Genomic DNA, 7,560 nt, shown 5'->3' with positions numbered 1-7,560 from the left:
CAGGGTTGCAAATGTGTGGTTCCTTGTTTCTGGGATTTGAGCAAAATAAACGCCCAGACACCGATGAGGGACCCAACATAAAAGAACATTTTCAGAGGAACAAATATTGGTTATGAATAACACTTGGGAGTGCTTCCCTGGAATGCACCTGTGCAAACGAGGGGAAAAGGATGAAACATCCCTCTCTTTGTCACCTCTGCTTGGAACTGAGGGCTTGGCTCCTGTGCGAGGCGAGGTGATCCACGGAGTGGCTCCACGGGCTGCAGGATGTGGAGGGCAAGGTGGGAGGCCTTGGGGCTGACACGTTTGGGCCATGCAGAAGGGCTGGAACAAGGGATTGTCCTCCAGGTCCTTCTTCACCACGGGAGCCCCTCTTGGCAGCGTCCGTGGCAGAATCCTCTGTGATCCCTCTGCTGGTACCTCCTCTACCTCTTCTTTCCTTGGCTAAACCCGACCTGTCTGTGCAGAGCAGATTTCTCCAGGCATGGCCCTACCCAGGACGTGCTCATAAAGGACAAAGTATTAACCTGACAGCTAAAAAAAGAACAAATAAAACACGTGAGTTGGCCCCAAGCAGCTGCTCTGCCCTGTGTCCTGAGCTGCCACTGACACCTACTCCCTCCTGCTACCAGCTCTGGAAAACCTTCCAGGAGTCTGACACAGATGAAGCAAAGTAACACCATGTCCAGCCCTTCAGAAGTGTCATGGGAAGTTGACCGAGCAGTAAATCTGGGCAGGAAGCAGACTGCTTCTATCTTCCTCCCTCCTCCTCTTCTCCTCACTCCTCCATAGTTCCTCCTTCCTCTGGGCCCTTTGAAAATGAAGAAAACACCGTAAGTGCTGCAATACCTGCCTGAAAAATCCATGAAGGGCTGTGACATTCCGGGGATTGATGGCACAGCTGGTACAAACAGAGCAGGTCTGGGCAGCTCCCAAGGAACCTTCTGAGGGGTTCCTGACCTGCCTTGTACCTGACCAGTGGCAGAGGGCAGGGGAGAAGATCCCAAAGGTCTGGAACTGGGTCCAAACACCCCCAGAGACTCCCCCCCTTCCTGTGGTGTGGGAGCTGGAGGGCACCGTGTCCAGCGTTGCTCGGCTGTGTGGAGCCCGAAGCGTTCAGCACTGGGGGGTTTGAGCTCCTCGGCATTTGGGGACCCCAGGAGGGGCTGTTTCCGGGGCAGGGACAGCCCCTCACACCTCCCCTGGACCCCGTTACCGCGGGGCTCCTGTAACAGCCACGTGGGGCTCACGGCTTCCGAGGCCTTGCCAGGTGAGTCACCCTTTTCATGGAACAACAAAACACATTTAGTCAGAAGGGTGACGAGGCCCTTTGGTCTCCCTGAGGGGATGTTAATCAGGCTCCTCGCAGTGAGAAAGGACCTTTTGTTTCCTAGACCTCACAGTTACGGTTTTCACGGTCTGAAAGTGCAAGGCTCCAGGGAAGTCGCATCATGCTTGGAAGCATCGGTGACCGTCAGAGCCGGTGGGGAGCCAGGGAAAGGACAGGGAATGTGTCCCTATGCCCTGCGGTGGGGCTGGAGGGGTGTCCCGGGCTGGCAGCTGTGTCTGTGCAGGAGGGAATGGAGGAGCAGCGGTGCTGGCCCGGAACGTGCCAGAGGCGTGGGCAGGGCTGAGCACAGCTCCAGATCTGTGCCTGCACACGCCGGGCGCTGCGAGGGGAAAACCACTGACGTCAACGACACAGGATGAGGCCCCGCTGCTGCCCTGCACGGGCAGAGCCGAAGTGGCAGCACCAGGTGGTTCCTGCTGCCTCCCACCAGGAATTACCTGGCTGTGGAGGTGGAGCGCGGACAAAAGCCCGTTTTTGGCCAGCGCTGCGCGACACTGGTTGTTGACCATGTGCCAAAGAGATACAGACAAGCCCAAAAGAAAACTGGCATCTCGAGGTTCCCTGCCCCACAGGGCACTGCCCCAAGGATGTTGATGCTCAGCACACAACTGTCCTGAGGTGCTGTCCCCCAGGTTGAAGACCTTGGGTTTCTCCGCGGTGTTTCCCAGAGGTTTAAAGGCAGCAGAGAAGCACAGGACAGCTCTCCACAGCCTGAATCTGCAGGTGCGTTTTGCTCTCAGAACCTCAGTGAGTTAGAGACTGGGCTCTTCTTTCCTTAGCAGCAAGCCCTTTCCCTGCAGCAGCTTTGGATGGATCATTTCCAGTGAGGAAACCTCACAAGGGGAGTACCTCCCTCTGTATTTCTGCGGGAAGGCAGGAAAAGGCAGCACAGGTTGCCCCACATGGCATCATCCATCGTCAGAGGCTGGGACGTCATTGTCCAAAACTTTCCTTAGAAAGATGCTTCCAGGATCCACCCTGGATCCAGCCATGAGCCATTCCACATTGATGTCAGGCGCTGAATGAATCACGAAGCCACCTGGCTCCCCACCACAGACACTTTTCAGCCTGTGCCAAGTGACACCATCCCCTTGCAGAGAGTCACCACAGACCCCCTGGAGCCACCTCTGCCAGCAGAGCCCCGGGGACCCTCAGCTGGGTTGTTGGAGGGGGCTCTGCAAACTGGGGCTCTCAGGATCTTCTCAGTGCCTGCTCCAGGCCCCTCACCAGCTCCGCAAGGACAGCATGGTGTGAAGGCACACACCCAGGGGCCATCCAGGTTGGAACTGTAATGCCATGTTTCCAGGGGAGCAGTGACACTCCTGCTGCTGCAGTTGAGCCTCTGGGAGCTGTTTCTCTGTCCTCTGGTCTCCAGACACTGCCTCAGGTTCTGCTCCCAGCCAGCCAGAGCCAGAACACCTCAGACATCTCCAAAGAGCACATTAGCCATGGATCAGCGAGCACTTCCACACTCCTTCTGTATGTGATCAGTGACACAGGGCTGTGGAGACGCTGCCTGAAAAAACCCCACACTTGGAGTCATTCCAGTAACTATCAGCACTAAATCCCAGGGATTTTCGGAGGAGACTGTCCTGGTCACTCCCAGGCTGAGCTGCCGGGCAGTAGGACTCACCCTCCCCAGTAAGCCAGCAGCAGTTTAGTCATTAAATTCATAAGCTGGTTCAAACTCGCTGGCCACTGGCTATCCCAGGGGAGCTGTGTGCTGGGAGAAGCCTCCAGAGCTCCTCAGCAAGGGGGAGCTCTCTTGGAGGAGAAATCCAGGGGAAAAATCCTGGTGGTGTTTGTGTTTGTGTTTGTGTGGATCCACAGATACAGGGGCTTCTCCTCTGCAGAGTGAGATCCTCAGGGGTTTGTTTCCCATCAGTGCAAGGTTGGGCTATTCCTGCTGTTCCTGCTGTAAAGAAACCTGGCGTGCTGGCCCTAAATCCTGCTGGCAGCTGGGCCCATGGCGCGGATGCGCAGGTGGGGATGGGGCGAGATGGAGCCATCACACCTGTCCTTGTTTGCGCTCCAGTGACCTCTCAGCAGAAGCATTTCTGCACACACTGACAGCACGGCGAGGGGAGAGACATTAACCTCTGAGCTATAGCTGCTGACAGCTTCCAAACAAATAATCCTGGCAAAGTTCTCTTCTCCAGGGTAGGAGAGCTGCTGGATGTTTCACGGTGGTGGACGAAGAAAAGGAAACGAAGCCCAGCTCTTCTCACGCTGCCTGGACTCTCCTTCCCACCTCTGAACTGCGTTTTAAACTAATACCACCAATTTTCCCTTTTTCAGGAGTGAGACTCCTCCAACCCCAGGGCATGGAACCGTGAAACGGCTTTTGTCTTGGAGCTGGCGTCTCTGTTATCAAGGTGAACTCAAGGAGAACAATTGCTTTCCACACTCACTTTTCCCCTCCACAATCAGCTCTGTTTGCTCTCGCTGTGGTGCCCCACACCAGCACTGATAGGGATTGGCAATTCAGGGGAATTGCTCCCATATTTGTTCAACGGAAAAACTGTAAACCCTGTGAGGAGGGAAGGGAGAGGATTCTGGGCACAGCCAGAACGCTAATTACAGCTCTTACTGCTAATAGCAGGGGTGAGGAGGAACGCGCAGGGACGTCAGGAAGGGGAAAGGTAGAGCCAAGGTGTACTGAGGGGCCTCCGGATGGGTGCAGCAACAAAGGGCTGGAGAAGAATAGGCTGATTATTGTGGGTTTACTGGGATAAAGTGGGCAAGGATGGTGAGGATCATTCGGTGCTGGAGGGCTGCCAGGGGCTGTGAGTGGGACAGGGAAGTGCTGAGGGGTGCAGCTCCCTCTCTGCAGCTCTGCAGGGACAGGCACATGCACGTTTCCGTCTTACAACGGCTCAGCCTCACTAGAATCTGTAGCAGCCTTTGAGGGACTGAGGATCAAGCACTCTCCCAGCAGCTGTTCGCAGATTTTTCCTGGGAGAAGGGCCTGGGACGAGCTCCCAGGATCCGTTTTCCACACTGAATCTCATGCTGGCCGTGCATAAAGCGCTCCAGTACTTCCTGGGAAGTGGCACCTTCCCTCGGATCACTGCAGCCTGGGCATCACCGCACGGAGAATCACAAGGTGCTGCTTCACCCACGTCTGCAGCCCAGAGAAGCAGCGGGACTGCCGGTGTGGGCTCGCATTCCAGGGGACCCCGGACAATGGGAGCATGGTTGGTGACTGCAGGCAGTGCCAAGGGCTGAGTCACAGCTGCTGACACTTGTCACGCTGAAAGCATTTTGGTATTTATGGAGGCTGTTCCCAGCCGCAGTGCGGGCACAGCCGGGCCAAAGGCTCCTGCCTTCCCCGCCCTCAGCCCAGCCCGCAGCGCCCTGGCCCGGCTGCTGCCAGGGCCCCAGGATGGGAAGGGCACCTGCATCCCCCCACGGCCTCTAGGCCAGGCCACTTCCCAGTGAAGAGGCGGCTCTTCTTCCTGGCCAAAGCTCTCCATACGAGTCCATCCATTCGTGTCCCACATGGTCCTGAACTCTTCCTTTCCAGCCTTTGCCCTTGGCTCAGGGATGCAAAGGGCTCTCCGACTGGGATGGTAAGGCCATGGCATGGGAAAATCTGGGAACAGCTGCTGGAAGAGTGCTTGATCCTCAAAAGCTGCTACAGATTCCAGTGGGGCTGAGCCGTTGTAAGATGGGAACGTGCATGTGCCTGTCCCTGCAGAGCTGCAGAGAGAGAGCTGCACCCCTCAGCACTTCCCTGTCCCACTCACAGCCCCTGGCAGCCCTCCAGCACTGAGTGATCCTCACCTATCTCACCATCCCTGCCCACTTTATCCATAATAATAACAACCCACAATAACTTGGTAGCAGGGACAGCTCACAGTTAATAACCAGCGCCCTGAAACCCCTCCACGGGACAAACAAAGAGGTGCCCCTTTATTAAAACTCTTCGTTTTGATTTGGGGAATCCATTGCTTCGTCTCTTCCCAGCCCTTGCCCTGCTATTGTCCAAGCCTGCAGGAAAAGGAAGGAGCAGAGGCCCCCGCGGTTCCTTCCTGCCCGGAGCCGGGGCAGCTCCGGGGCTGCTGGGCTGCACTGGCCCCTCTCCGTGAGCTCCAGCCCCCGGGACCACCACGATGCCAACTTTCACAGGACCACACTGACTGCCAGGCAAAGGAGAGGAAGCTGCTAATGGACGCTAATGGATCTGTGAGGATCCTCCCGGGAGGCAGCCGAGCTGTCCTGAAGGGAGAAAAGCAGCAAACAGATCACTCGCACTTCCAGGGCTGTTCTGGCTGTCGTTCTCAGACATCCCTCGGGGTTACAGCTTCAACAGATTAGAGCAGAGGAAGATTTGCAGCTCCAGGCAAACCACGGAGACAGGTGGGTGGGGAAATCTGGGGCCAGTGCCACTACTCCAGAGGATTTTGGGGATCTCACGCTGTGCCTCGCCAGCATCCCATTTCCGCCAGGTAACACCGGCATCCTCCTCCGAGGAGCTCTCAGGTGAAACACTGCTGGGGCTGGATCCTGAACACAGGGATGAGCCTGACCCAGTGCCAGGAGTGACACGCCGGCCTCTTTAATTTTTATTTTGCCATTAGGAGTTTTCAGGACTTTTCTCATGGCAAAAACGTGCCGTGGGGAAACAGAACAAACCAAAAAGAGCTGCTCAGAATTTACAAGAACAAGGATGGTTTTGCCCCTGGTTTTGTGGTTTCCCTGCGTGTTTGTGAGTTAGCACTTGTCCTCCCTCTGCCTCTCCCCGGGGATCACCCACGGTCTTACGGCTCCGCACGAGGAAGGGATCAGCTCCCAGACTTTCTCCAGGAACCGACCGCTGCAGTGCCCTTCCCGTGCTCCGCAGGCGGGTCATGCTCTATTTGTCGGCTCATTTCCATACCCGAGTGCTGCAGTGCTGCTTCCTCCAGCCCTGCGAACTCTAGTGCCACGGGCTGTGCCAGCAAAACAGGACCGGGAACGAGCTTGTGACATTGGAAACAGCAGCCCAGCTCCGGGCTCTGCTCACAGCCCGAGCATCACCTTGCACTCGTTTCTATCCCTCTGTGAGACACTTGGAGCTTGGTTCCCATCTCCAGAGGGCCCTGAGACCCTCAGGAGGTACCAGAGCAATGAAGAGCATGGTTTTCCAGCCTGGTTTCCATCTGGGCTTTGCCACTGTTGTTCAAGGTTTGGAGGAATGGGAATTATGCTCGGTGGCCACTGACAGGGCCACCGGGATTTACCTGGTGTAGGGCTGTGTTGGAAGGAGAAGCTGCCAACTGCGGCCAAGAATATTTTTTGTGGATTTCCTGGGCATCACCTGCTCCCTGCAGCAGTGACAAGAAGGGAAGTGGCAACAGCATGTGCTTGGGAGGCACGAGGACATCTGAGCACCAAACGGAGCTTTTAGACCCCTAACAAAAATACTGAAGGGCACCAACTGCACCACTTGCCCCCGCGTGACAGGCACACAGCTCTGAGACAGGTCCAGAAACTTTCCTGGGAGATAATACAGGGAAGAAAACACATAAAAGGTTAATCAGGGCTTGATCCTGGTGGCATCTGCAGCTCCTGCATCCTGCTGCAGTTCCACTCCTGGCAGTACTGTCCCCCAGTGACAACCGTGTTCATAAAATCATAGAATCACGGAATAGTTTGGGTTGCAAGGAACCTTAACACTCATCCTGCCCCACCCCCTCCCATGGCAGGGACACCTTCCACTATCCCAGGCTGCTCCAAGCCCCGTCCAACCTTGGACACTTCCAGGGATGGGGCAGCTGCAGCTGCTCCGGGCACTCTGTGCCAGGGACGGTTCTCCCGGTGGATCGAGGGGTCTCCGGTGGCTCCGGTTCTCCCGGTGGATCGGGGGGGTCTCCGGTGGCTCCGGTTCTCCCGGTGGAGCGGGGGGTCTCCGGTGGCTCCGGTTCTCCCGGTGGATCCGTCGGTCTCCGGTTCCCCCCAGCGGCGGCGGGAGCCGCGCTCGGCTCGGGGCCGCCAGGGGGCGCTGCAGGTGAGGGCGAGGAGGGGGCGGAGCGAGGGCGCGCGCGGCGCACACGTGGGAAGGCACGTGAGTGCGCGTGCACCGGTGAGCGCGGGGACAGGAGGGGACAGGGGAGAGCAGGGGACAGGGGAGAGCAGGGGACAGGAGGGGACAGGGGAGAGCAGGGGACAGGAGGGGACAGGAGGGGACAGGGGAGAGGACAGGGGAGAGCAGGGGACAGGAGGGG

General features: G+C 57.3%; 1 long non-coding RNA gene across 1 annotated transcript in view; it reads left to right on the top strand.

The window, feature by feature from the left end:
* Window positions 1-7,347: 7,347 nt before the first annotated feature.
* LOC121664563 overlaps window positions 7,348-7,560 on the top strand; it is a 4,585-nt gene continuing 4,372 nt past the window's right edge. Inside the window, exon 1 of the long non-coding RNA XR_006016038.1 lies at window positions 7,348-7,418. This is a non-coding gene — a long non-coding RNA (uncharacterized LOC121664563). The remainder of the gene's footprint in view (window positions 7,419-7,560) is intronic.

This window comes from Corvus kubaryi, unplaced genomic scaffold (assembly GCF_017639235.1).
Source record: "Corvus kubaryi isolate FWS band 111438036 unplaced genomic scaffold, C.kubaryi_AGA036_p1.0 37301, whole genome shotgun sequence".
Taxonomy (NCBI): Eukaryota; Metazoa; Chordata; class Aves; order Passeriformes; family Corvidae; genus Corvus; species Corvus kubaryi.
This window is presented reverse-complemented; position numbering and strand designations above follow the sequence as displayed.